Source organism: Alosa sapidissima, chromosome 17 (assembly GCF_018492685.1).
Source record: "Alosa sapidissima isolate fAloSap1 chromosome 17, fAloSap1.pri, whole genome shotgun sequence".
Lineage (NCBI taxonomy): Eukaryota > Metazoa > Chordata > Actinopteri > Clupeiformes > Clupeidae > Alosa > Alosa sapidissima.
The window spans coordinates 3,790,150-3,804,048 of record NC_055973.1 but is presented as its reverse complement, the minus strand read 5'-3'; the positions used below and the strand labels follow the sequence as shown (position 1 = coordinate 3,804,048).

Genomic DNA, 13,899 nt, shown 5'->3' with positions numbered 1-13,899 from the left:
CCTGCTCATTGTTCTTAGAAGTGAGGCCAACTGCTGCTGTGCCATCAGCAAACTTGACAATGATGTTGGAGTCATGTACTGCCATACAGTCATGTGTGTAAAGGGAATACAACAGTGGACTTAAAGAGTGCTGGTGCTTCTGTGTTGAGGGTAAGGGATGAAGAGGTGTGGCTACCCACCCTCACCACCTGGGGCCTACAGTACCAGTCAAGAAATTGAAAATCCATTTACACAGAGATGAATGTAGTCCAAGATCTTCCAGCTTAGCGATGAGTGTAACAGGTTTGATTGTATTAAATGCCAAGCTGAAATCTATAAACAACATTTGCACATACCCAGTAAACAAAATTAAGTCCTGTCGACGTCCCCTAAAGGTCCCCTGGCGAACGTCACCTCCTCGACATTGTGTAGGGTTCCCTTTACATCCCGCGGACCTCTGTTCGGGGGGTCTAAAAGACGTCCACGAGACTTTGAGAGGACGTCCTGTAATGGTCACCGCGACGTTATGTGCGCAACGTTTATATTATTTTATATATTACTTTCTTGTAAGTCTCAGCGTTGCTAGGAGAGACGGAACATTAACACGCATTACCCAGTAAACAAAATAAAGTCCTGGCGACGTCCCCTAAAGGTCCCCTGGCGAACGTCACCTCCTCGACATTGTGTAGGGTTCCCTGTGCGTCCCGCGGACCTCTGTTCGGGAGGTCTAAAAGACGTCCACGAGACTTTGAGAGGACGTCCTGTAATGGTCACCGCGACGTTATGCGCGCGACTTAGTATGGTAGGCTATTACTTTCTTGTAAGTCTCAGCATTGCTAGGAGACGGAACATTAACACGCATTAACACGCACAATCAACTTCACTCACCTCATATTTTCACAAATCACGTCCTTCGAATGCATTACACTAATGATGCGTAGACATGGACATTTATACCGGGCTAGGATGTGCTGCTTTCACATCTACGGTGTCATTTTCTTAATAAACTAATACGTCTAGGCTAGCCTAAGATAAATTGTTCAAACCATATTGTTTCAAAATATTAAAAACTAATAATAGCCAAAAATACTAAATGAATCGCAATGCATGCTGGGAAGCAAAACTCAACATGAAATAAAGTACATGAAACAGAATGCATTGACGTTATATCCACTCGTTTTCTTGGACCTGTGATCAAACAGGGACAGCCTATAAATGTAAGCCTATCTTCCTGGAACATTGCAGATAAAGAAAAATGTATCGTTTTCTCTGAATGGTCTTTGTAGCCAACTTTAAGATGAAATAAATAGATTCCAGATGTTTCTATTCTATATCATTGTTTTATTAATAAACAAGGCTCTGGTGAGGCAGAGAGCTTGCTCCTCGTCAGAAATCTCATCGGATATGTGCACTCTTTGCTGTTTCCCCAGAGGAAACTTTTGCTTCTCATTTGTATCTCTTCTGTTGCTAAGGAGGCAAAATGGTGATTCTCTTTTAAGGATCATTTAAGTATTACTTTTGTCACAATTATTTCTCCTAATTTTGCCTTAGGAGAAATAAAACAAGCAAAAGATGAGACACATAGCAATAAGACAAGTAGGAGTCACATAAGAGATATTAGTTTGAGAAGCAGGAGAAATACAGGAGATCTCTTATATGTTTGAGTGTAGTCTCACTTATAACTTGTTTCTCCTTAGGAGAAATAATAGAGCAGATGGAGTCACATAAGAGAGATTAGTTTGAGAAGCAGGAGAAATACGGGAGATCTCTTATATGTTTGAGTGTAGTCTCATTTACAACTTGTTTCTCCTTAGGAGAAATAATAGAGCAGATGGAGTCACATAAGAGAGATTAGTTTGAGAAGCAGGAGAAATACGGGAGATCTCTTATATGTTTGAGTGTAGTCTCATTTACAACTTGTTTCTCCTTAGGAGAAATAATAGAGCAAATGAGGAGACATTGCAATGAGAAACTGTTGAGAAGTAGGAGTTACAATTGAGATATCAGTTTGAGGGTCAAAAAATAGGGCACTCCATAGCATTTCAAACTTTTATTTTATAAAACAAAGCAAAACAGTTGTACTTAAAAAATGGACTTTAAGCAATGGGAGCTTGCACAGTTGCACTTTAAAATGGACTTCAAGCAATGGAAGCATGTTAATGCCTTGATATGTTCTTTTTATAATGTGTATTCTTATTTTTTATTTTTTTGTGTGTGTGAGTGTGTATGTGAGTATTATTTTTAAAAGCTGCACAAGCAAATTGCATTGTACGGACCAACTGCACAATGACAATTTAAGTCTATCTATAAATCATACAACATGGAGAAATGAACTAATAAACAATAACATAAACAAACTGAACTTGTGCCAAAGCGTGCCATACTGTGTACAATGGTGGATGAAAGCGTGGGCTGGTCAATCTGCGTCTTTTATCCTGGTGGTGGAACTAACCAAAGGGAGGAGGGAGAGAAGAGCAGAAAATAGAACATTGTTAGTTTGTGAGCCACTCAAAAATACAAAGTAAGACATTTGTTTGACCGTCTGCTTTCATAACTGTGGGAATTTTGATACAGCACAAAGATCAGACACACCTTATTAATCACTTAAACACTGAATGGGGGATGTGATAGCTACCACTCACATTTGATATATGTTGCCCAATTGAAAAACAGATTGTATTGATATATTTGTCAAGCTTAAACAAGTTTGTTGAATTCCCTCACCTCATCTAGTGAGTAAACTGTATTGTCAGGCTAGGATTAACCCCTATCCAGCTTACCACTAGGCAAAACCTTGTTTGGGTTGGACTAAGCCTATTCAGTTAAAAAAAAAAATGGGCATCTGAAAATAGTTCTGATGTCAAAAAAGTAATTTGGGCAATTTTTTTTGTCATCTGGGAGCTGGCTCCATAGTCAGAACGCATAACAACTAAATGCAGCATTGCCTTGTTTAGTTCTGATAGTGGGTTTCAACAGGAACATTTCTCCTGTGATCAGTGAGGTTTAAGTGATGAGTATTGCTGGAACATGTCACACAGTCTCATTGAAGGGCAAATCTGGTGTAAACTGATTCAAAGCCTTGTTGTTCGAGCTCACCAGGCACTGTCCAAAGGACAAAGAACAATAAAATGTGTCATAACCTAGACAAGTTATGGACAAGAAAGTAAAGCTGACTCAATATGGCAAAAAAGCCTTCGGTATCTTCTTTCCATTACAGGGTTTCCCCAGGTTTGACCACCCCAAATAAGACTTTTTTTAAGACCACTTACATGAAAATTAAGACCTACATCACACCCATTATGCGGTTGTAAAACACCAGATCAAATCCATAATGACAATTAAAACAACACTTCCCCATGATGTGCTGTCCTCTCCTTTCGACTGATTATGTTGATTCATTGCTGCCGGTGCGAAAACCCGAAGTATTGTTTGCACACATCCTAAGAAATTAGACTAGTGTAGTTGCCACGATACCAAAATTATTGTTTCGATACCGATACCACAAAATTAGGTATTGTGACAACTGCTAATAGCTATTTCGACACTTTTGTAGTATCGGTGCACCGTGCAACACTAAATTAGATGATCTCTGACGTTAATCAACCCCCTGTTGAATTTTCACATTGTTGTTGTTTTTCCTAGCCTAGAAATCTAGACGCACCCTAGTGGCGGCAAATTAATTTGCTCAACCTGTACGTCTAGTATCAAACCATAGGGATTTCTATTGGCTGACGCCGTGGACGTCATCCAATCACAGCGCTCTATTTTGTTAGAGAGTCTTAAGGCGGGCTTAACGGGATGGCGACAGTCCTGCGACAGTGAACAACAAGGAAGGTGGCTATGGCAAACGAAGAGCGGTTGTTTGAATCAGCGTTGGCGTCAACTTTGGAGGAGTTGGACTGTGCTTTTCTTTGAAAGTTGAGCAACACAATGCACTTAAGTCATTCCTTTCGAAGAAGGATGTATTTGCCATTTTGCCGACCGGATACGGATATGGTCGTAGCGCTGGCCTATTGCATGCCTAGGCAGTTTGAAAGACAATTCTCTGCCCGCCCCTTGGATTAAGCGAGGTCAATGGCTCGATTCCAGACTATACATTTCAATGATATAGGATGGCCCGCCAGGCTAGTTTTTTCCCCCATTTCACCTTGCTTGCAGGCTAGTATAATTAAAATTGAAGACCTTTGTTTAAAAAATTAAGACTTTGGCAACGGAATTTAAGACTTTTTCAGACCTTAATTAAGGAACATGACATTTAAGACTGTTTAAAGACTTTTAAGACCCCTCGGCTACCCTGCATTATGTCAGGAATACCAAAAGTACTTCTATACGGCTCTGGGCTATACTTCCCTGTCCATAACTCAGAATTGGCTGTGCCACATTTTCTTTTTCCTATGAACAGCACACAGTGATTTCCAACAAGAGCTATGGATCAATTCATACCGGATTTGTCCTTTAAGTGATTTGTAAACAAGGAGTGCTTTAGGGTCAATCCGGTAAATCAAAGACAATGACTCAATATTACATCTAAATTAGCCCAAAACATTTAGCTCTGATCACTCAAGAGACACTGACAATTGTCAAGAACAAAAACAAAATACAGAAAATACAGTATACACCAGGGGTATTCAATTAATCTTCAGCGAGGTCATTACGGAAAATTTCCTCAAGCAAAGGTCCGGAGCATCATAATGTTTAGGCTATGTATATGTATGTATGTATAATATATATACCGGGGCGGAGCCAGAGGGGTGGCTCCGGGTGGCACAGGCCACCCTTGAGATTCGATTGGCCACCCCAGGTGCCACCCCAAATCCTAGTCTACGATTGGCCATTAACATGGTGTAAGACGGGACCTTTCTTGATGCACTTGCAGCAGTGTGAAGTGTCAGACGTCAGAAATGTAAGTGGCAAACACACTTGCCTTTATTGGCCTGCGGCACAATTGAACTGCGGAACAAAAGGTTTCCCCGATCAGGAAATACTCCTTAATACGCAACTTTGTGTAGGCTTAACAGAGGTAGCCTAAATATTGTGCCTATGACGATGACAGCTTTAAAAAAAAAAAAAAAACATTTATTTCACTTGTCTCGCTGGATTGAAGGCAGAATGTGGGCTGTTGCGCAAATAGATGAATGAGGGTCGGGAGATTCCGTTAACAAAAACCTAAAGTTTTGCTAACATTTTCTCCATTATTATCGTAAAATATGTCTCCATGCAGGGCAGGGCTGGTTCTAACCTAGGCTAGGCTACTATATTTGGGTGGGCTGGTAGAAATTTTGGGTGGGCAACATAGCAAACCTGTCAAATTGGATCAAAACTAACATAAACACAAAACAAACACAAAACAATCAGTACTACCTAGCTTGAGTTGCTGCAGCCAACAGCCAGGGATAGGCAGTATGTCTGATACATGTATGTAAAATACAAAATAGTATGTTGTCATTTTTATTTTATTTAGTTGGAAAAAAATGGCATCATATTTTGTATCAAAATACTTTATAGGTTTGTAGTTTAAAAATAGTGCCAAATTATTTTGGTAAAACCAATAACCTACTTTTGGTGATGTGATTATAAAAGTGCAAAATAATGAATGCAGCACTGGTGCTGACTTGTAATTTGCCCAGAGTTGTTGTGATCAGAATATTGAGATTCAGTGGTTGTGTGGTTGCCCTGCAAGAAGTTGCACCATGTGCAACGTGCACAATGTTTGCACACATCCACAATACACTCCTTCATACCAACCTCAAGTTTCTTGAGAACTTTAAAGTTCTCAAGAAACTGATAATTAATCATCTAATCGGAAGACATGGAACCGGTTATGGACAAGTTATCCCACGTGAAAATGTAATTAATAATTTGCCCAGACTTGTTGTGATCGTAATATTGAGATTCAGGAAGATGAAATTGCTCACATACACAATACACTCCTTCATACCAACCTCAAGTTTCTTGAGAAAATAAACAAATAGACAAAAAAGCAGGTCAAATTATTGTACTGAACAGCTACAAAAATAGATGTTGGGGGAAATGTCTTGGATGAGTATATTTTGTATATCTTCATTTACAGTAATATAATAAAATTGATTATATTTTAATGTCCCCATGATGGAATTTGTTTTAGAACAGCATAGCCCAGTGACAGACAACTTAGATAATTAACTTTAATATGTTTGTATTAAATTTTATTCAAATACAAAGACATTTTATGTGAGAGTAAGGTATTTGTGTTTTTTTGTCCTTCAATTTATGAGTATGGTGTTTGCATCTGGTTTCCCTAATGTATTTGTGCTAATTTCACATCTTGAGCCTGTTTCTGTTTATCTGGATGTTTTGCCTCATGCCACCCTTGAATCAGTGCCTCACTAGTGCCACCCTTGTTAAAAATGTCTAGAGTCGCCACTGTGTATATATAATATTAGAATGGATGGATGGAGCCTAGTTGTAGATAGATAGATAGATAGATAGATACTTTATTGATCCCCAAGGGGAAATTCAAGAAGATTGTAGGCCTAGGCCTAATGTTTAATCTGAAATAAAATAAGTAGCCTAAAAGGCAACATTCGAAATGAGGAGAAATAAGGCAAGATAAGAGTGATTGGGGAGAAAAACTGAGTAGCCTTGGCTATTTTAAAGATCTTAACGTGAACTTAAAATAAAATTTGAGCTGAGACAAGGCTGGTTCCTTGAACCCATTAATCAGCAAGTTTAATTTCATTTTTTTAGTTTTTTTTTTGTTGACCCGAAATCCTGGAAACCCAGGAACATCACGTTGTTGGGCAGTGAATGCATGTTGGCTTAACTAGATTGTGGTGGATCTATCATATTGCCTTCTTAAATCGTAAAATATTCTGTGGTCTCAGTTCACTGTTGAATGGGCCTAGCCTACCCTATGCTTGCTCAATATGCTTTGTCTAGTAGAGGTTCTTCAAATTGGCGCTTTTAAAAATCGCCTGTCTCAGAATAGAAGAGGTCCAGGGCAATTCTGTCACTCCATATTTAGCCTAGTTGGCATTACGGACGTGACAGTTTTGCGTGGTATTGCCCCCGTATCGTTATATAAAGCTCTGTTCTCGCTGTCTAGCTTCCTCCTCTTTGAGCAATCGATGATTTGAAAATAACTTACTTATCGTTAACTTAGATATCCATCTGATTGTTTCTCGTCCCGTCTCCTCTCCTCGCTCGTTTCAGGCTATCAGTCTCTTCCCCATAGTAGGCTACTTTACTCACTGACTCGACTTTATCAGAATTCACAGATTTCACTGGCTGAGTAGCAGCAAGCGAAATGATGGTTCCTGAAGCTCCTGAAGTAAATGCTGTTATCCTAACCAACAAAACATTTAGCGCAGCTTTGAAATCTTACGTGAAAATCTAAATTAGGCTATTATGGTCTGGGTCCGGATAGGATCACGTCACGGTCCAGACTCAGACCGCGGTCCGCCATTTGGTGATCCCTGGTATACACCATACAACAAATATTGTTGGTGAGTTAATCATTTTGGCCATGTCATTTTTTTACTTTTGATGTATGTTCAGCCCATCTGTAAAATATCTTCATAAAACCTAGTGGAAATTTCGCCTCTATCATTTCTATGACAATGTGATTTTGTAGCTTTCGTAGCTACACAGTTTGATGTTAACTGTATAAAGGTTGAATAATTTTAGTGCAATAGAGGCCTACCCTTTATAAAAAGCCCACCAATAATGCTCACCACAATTGGAAATAATTTAAAATAAGAGAAAATTACCCCAGCTTCATGGATGTTTTGGAACCTCCAGCCCTCGTAACAAAAGCCTTCTTGACCTTTGCGGATTCCACAGCTGTCCATCCGCAGAGCGTTCCACAGTGCATAACGTAGGCTGCAAATAAAAAGCAAAATCAATCTATCAGTGTTGTAATAATAGCTCTGAAACTGACAGTTCCAGTCATTGATTTTGATTAGCTGAAACGTGTTCCTTTCTGTTGTAATTCCCAAGTTACACAAAGTTACACAAGGTTACACATCCTTGTGTACACATCCCTACGCAAAGAATGGTAAAAAATGAAGTTGTTACAAGCTGTGGCCAATGTTCCACTTACACCATTGTGTGACAGTCTACATGAACTATTTATTGGTGTAGGGGTGTCTTTATAAAACCAGCAACTGTGCATAAGTTAAGACAACCAGAGGAATACAATAAATCATCTGTTGGAAATTGATCTTAATGCCTCCATTAAAAAATGAGGAAAAAATCCAACCTTTAAACACACCAATATTCTTTGTGAATGAACCAGGTATCGTAAATTAATAAATGTTATTCCTTAAAATACAGGGGGCATAAGTAAGGAACCCCCTATGTTAAAATCCCATAGAGGCAGGCAGATTTTTATTTTTAAAGGCCAGTTATTGAATGGACTCAGGATACTATGCATCCTGATAAAGTTCCCTTGGCCTTTGTAATTAAAAGATAGATAGATAGCCCCACATCACATACCCTTCACCATACCTAGATATATCATGGTTTTATTTCAGTTAGACTAATAGCTGGTTTGATTAGCATGCTACAGATTCTATTAATTGCAAAAGAAATGTTGACTGGTAAGTTATTCATGACTGCAGATGCTGACTTGCCTATTTCTCGATCCCTCGACCGTTTTACCTGGGTTACAATAATGCCCTTTCACTCCTGTTACAATATGCTGTAATTTATAGCAGGTTAAAAAAAAGTGAGAACATATTGTGGGGAAAAATATACTTACCATTTTGGTACGCTGTTTGTTCAGCAATTTGATCTGATGGTCTAGTGTAGTCTTCCAATTTTTTAAGAAGCTGCCGGCCTCTTTTCAGTGGAATTGAGCTGGAACCAGTGGCAATAACGTTAGCTTCGTCATCTTGACTGACATCCCAAAGACATTTTAAAATTCCGTGCATTTTGGCTACAGCATGGCTTAACACCATTCAAAACATACAGACTAAAGCTGTATAAGGCAAAGTAAGCTAGCAACGTTAAATTGTCTAACGTTAGCTTTATATACAAGCGGCACAGCCAGTGATGTAACTTACAAGTAGCTAACATTAACTAGCTAGCTAACTTTATGTGCTGCTTCGTCAGGTTGTTCAATGATATATTGAGTCTAAAAATATGCAAGAACGTTAGCAAATTACCAAAATGTTAATGTACCTTCACTGAGTTTTCGTGGTGGCAAGTTCTGCACAATCCTTCATACCCACACACCGTTTCACTTGGTTTCACTGGGCGCCAAATCTAGACAGCATTTTCTGGTAGGAGTCTTCTGCACGCGAGTTTGTCACGTCCGACCATCATAGACCTCTGGAGTCTAACTTGATTTCTCTAACTTGCTAACAAGTCGCAAGTTAGCTCTGGGGTAGCAAAAATCAAATTGTGCCGCCTTCATGTACCATTGATTATAATATCTACTCGAAGGTTGAAGACAAAAGTGCGTTCAGGAAAACGTCTGCGTCTCCGATTTCGTCGTATCCCTGCGCGAGAATTTAACAGGTGATCTCCTTATATGGGCATAGATGGTAGCTTTTTTGTAGGCGAACTTCAGAGGTCTGTCAGAGCATAGTCATGTGTGGTGGTCACATCACATGGTTAGGCCTACTGTTTGCAAATGTGAACTTGAAAATATGGGCAATTAAAACAAATAAGCCAATGAAAATCATTTGAGAATTGTTGTACAACAGCTAGAGCTCTTACAGATCAGACTAATTTATAAAACAAATAGGTCTGGATGAGCATTACATTAGTTCACTTATAGAGAGCTCTCTGATGGATAAGCCTGAGTAAAATATGAGATATATAAATTGAGCAAGTCTGAGTATTGTATAAGCCTTTGTTGAGATCTCTTTTGTAAATCAAAAAAGGACTAAACTGAGATGACTAGAATGAGAATGGTTCAAGCTTGTGAAGAGTAGGGATCGACCAATTATCGGCCTGGACGATTATTAGGGCCGATATTTAGCATTTTTATAATAATTGGTATCGGTCATTTTTTCCACCGATAAGCCGATATTGAAATGTATAAAAAATGAAACGCGCTACTTTGTCTGTAAAGCGTCTCTCACTCCCTGCATTTGCTACTCTGTGGTCATTGTCCCGCCCACTACACCGTCTGATTTGTTAGTTAGCACGAATGCAGCCAATCAGGATCGAAGACTGAACACAGACAAAGTTTAGGATTCTCACTGAGGCAGACTGTAGACTGGGCCTCAGCTGTACGGAGCTATTTTTCGACGGTAAGGAAGGTAGCCTACATTGCTGAAGTTGCAATGAATCACACTCATCTACACTGAAGTTACAAAAACACCACTTTGTAAGCTATTGTCTCTTTGATCTGGATCAATAAGTAAAGCACCCACTTCCTTCATTTTGCGAATTCCCGATTGATGCACGTTACTGTTTACTAGTTTAGCCTACAAACTTGGGTGCTGCGTGTTGGGAGTTCTCTGCCTCCGCCTCAGTGGCGTCGTTAGACCTGGGCATTCGGGGCTATAGCCCCGGATCTATGGGCCGTCAACAACAACAAAAACTCTAACCGTGAATGAAATAAATAGCCCCGTAGAAGAGACTTTTATGTTTGTGTCCATTGTGTGCATTAACAGCAACGCAAGAAAATTTGACGTGATCTGGATTTGGATTTGGATTTTTTGGATTTGTTGCAAAATGTTGCAATTTCAATTCTCCTCTACGCTATTACGCATTGCTGTTTCGTGCTTAGACTAACTAGCCTTAGCGAAATAAGTGTACAGAAGGACAAATGGATATTAGAAGTTTCTTTAGAGAAAAAAAAGGGCAGAGCAGGGACAAGAAGTGGAAACTCACAGTGTGTCATCATCTCCCGCAACCCAGGAGGACATTTCGATCAGCTCAGTTTCAATATATCGTGATTTACTATTGAATCACATGCGCAGTAAATATGGTAAACCTGACCTCGTTTGAGGGGGCTTCCAAGCAATGCATGTTGGGCTTGATTTTGACAGAATGGAACTTTTTCTTTGGGCAAAAGTTCATGATAGCCTACACAACCCAAATGCATTGTTTTCAAGGCACCCATAGCCCATTAATTGAAGGGGATGACGTCCAAATGTTTATCCTGAGACGAACGCTCACACCTGTGCACTTGACAGAGGTGCATGACGATGTTTATTCTACAGGCTATTTTAATGTCCTATTTTGGGTGTTGTATGTGGTGCACTTTGGCAGAAGAGTTCTCCTTACACGGTCTTTAAACATCAAAATATTCAGAATGCCGTCACGTGAGTCATTACAATTGGCCTTCCTTTTCATTCTCAAAGTAGGTTAAAATTGCATGTTCATCAGCCCGATTTTCAAAATCTCTCGGGGGAGAAACCCCCGAACCCCCGGATAAAAAGCTCTCTAAGTTCTGGGCTCTAGCCCCGAATGTTTTAAATAGCTAGCGACGCCCCTGCTCTGCCTAGTTCGTTAATTGTGAATAACGGGACACAACGGCGGACATAGTACAGACAAGTCCTAAATTATGCGATAGCGAACGTCAAAAAGTCTAATAGCTCCTTTTTGAAACGGACTGTAAGAAAAGACAACATGCACCCAGGGGCAGCCGTAATTTAATCCGACTTGAACTAAATCGCGTCCTGAGCTTTAACAAATTGCATACTTAAATAGCCTAAGAACTATTTTAAAACTGTTTTGTTAAACTATTCAACCGTAACACTTTCCATCACGCATGCACCTCCCCCTCTCGTGCACTCACACACACGATGCAAAGCATCCTCTTTGTGACCGGTCCCTTAACAAGCACATAGCCCATTGTGTAGGCCTAGTCTATGAAATTTTTTGCTATCACTAGCTCTTGGATTAACATGATACACAGGATTTACACTTGCAAGTGATGCAAGTTTATAGACAATTGTGTATCAAAAGAAGAAAGAAAAGTTTGCATAATTAAATGCTTTTGAATTAATCTTTTGCAGCATATCGCCTTTACTACCTACCCCTTTTTGACAACTGACATATTGGTTTTACATATCGGTTATCGGCCTCCTGTTTTGGTAATAATTGATATCGGTATCGGTCCTGAAAAAACCATATCGGTTGATCCCTATAGTGAAGAGATCTCTTTTACAGAACTGATGGAGCCTAATCTGAGATTTACCAAAAAGATATGAAATGAGAATTGCATGAGTTTACAGAGAGAGCTCTCTGGTGGATCAGCCTGAGTAAAATATGAGATGTATAAATTAGACAACACTGAGCATTATTTAAAATATTGATGAGATCTCATTTGTAGATTAAAGGGAGTCTACACTGAGATAACTTTACTCTTTTGCTCCAGAGACAAACCTGAGAAGCGGGAGACAAAAGCAATAATCTCATTTTTATATCACTGTGATCTCATTATTGTCTAGGAGAAACAATTGAGAAAGAGAGGAGCTCTCATTTTAACATTTTCTTTCCTCTGGGTCCACAAGGAGCTGCTGTAACATCGGGGACAGCTATGCGTGACACTTGTAAACGCGAGCATGCGTCAAATAAATTACAATGACATTTAAACAAGTCATGAAGAAGCAGTAGCCTATCCTTAATTCTTCTGCAATGTAGAGCTAGATCGTTTTGCTTTTGCAAATTAAGTAGTCACTTCTGTTGCTAGACAATACTAAACAAATGCTACATGGTCTGTTTTTAACATTCCTCTAGTTTTATTGCATTGTATTCAGCTCCAAAAGTCGGTTCAGTCCCAATTCGGCCGTGTGTGTGTTTCTGAAAATAAAACAGATAATAAGTATGTGACTACGTTAAATAAACCACTGCCTATTTAGAGCATGTTACATGCATCAAGTAATGACAGTTATCTGAAGAAATGCGCATTGTAGGCTAAGCTAGAAGCTAAGAACAGCGACTTTGCTAACGTTACACCAAGCATCACATCAGCTAACATGAATTTGATAAAATCCCTTTCATAGTTCGTAACGTTATACATTAACGTTAAACTCAAAATGTATGTAGCACATAGGCCTACATTTTGAGTTTAACGTTAACAACCCTTTTCCTAGTTTATGAAGTTGTGCGTCTATGAGCAACTTCATAAACTGTATGATATGTTGCCTTAGGCCTAGTCCACACGTACCAAACCAATCTTTTTTTCCTCCGTCTTCCCTGGAACCGTATCAAGAATATTTGCGTCCAAACGGATCCATCTCAACACGACTCAACACGTTACTTCATACCCCAGGCCTATAGGTGGCACTGTGTCTTTACAGAAATTCACCAAAACTTGCAAAACTTGCGCAATAAAAACAGACAGAATAGGCTACGGCGAAATGGCTAGTGCAAGGAAACCAGAATTGTTTGTGTGGACTGATGGTGAACTGTCAACTGTAGCCAACTGTAAAACTAATAAACTTTATTTTACGGTTTGCTTTGAAGGGTGCAGTCCTGTCCTTTATTTGGCTAACGCAGGTAGGCCTACTAATCACCTTTACTTTCTTTGGTTGTAGGATAGTCCATGATTCACATTAGTTTTGGCAATTAGGCTACTAAACGCAAGGCTTACCCAAGTTCTAGGCTATTCTGTCGCCACATTTATAATATTGCTATAAAACCTTCGTTAGTAACAGTCAATACTTTTGCCTGCATCAAATCGTGCATTCGCATTCAGTGTGCTACCATCGGCTTAACGGGAGTTCTAAGCGTCTTTGTATGCTTATATCTGATTTCACTCGACTGTGAATGCATGTATATATGTTGTAAGACATGTAAAATAAATGAATGACACTGGCACTACGCACAAATTAATGTAGCCTAAACTTACACCGCACTTTCCTAATAACTTAAGTTCTCTCGCGTCACTGACGGTAGCTAATGCATAAAAAAAACACCGGGAAAAACAGTGTTCAGTCCACCAAGTCATAAGCTATCGGCGCTGCGCAGCATCAG

The 13,899-nt window shown here is 39.4% G+C and overlaps 1 long non-coding RNA gene across 2 annotated transcripts; it reads right to left on the bottom strand.

The window, feature by feature from the left end:
* Positions 1-7,780: 7,780 nt before the first annotated feature.
* On the bottom strand, positions 7,781-9,178 carry LOC121688567. 2 transcript variants are annotated; one of them, XR_006024633.1, is made up of 3 exons: positions 9,142-9,178; positions 8,720-8,817; positions 7,781-7,839 (listed from the first exon to the last, which is right to left on the bottom strand). It is a non-coding gene; the product is annotated as an uncharacterized LOC121688567 (long non-coding RNA). The 2 variants fall into 2 exon arrangements; XR_006024632.1 differs by having other exon boundaries at positions 9,126-9,145.
* Positions 9,179-13,899: the final 4,721 nt, after the last annotated feature.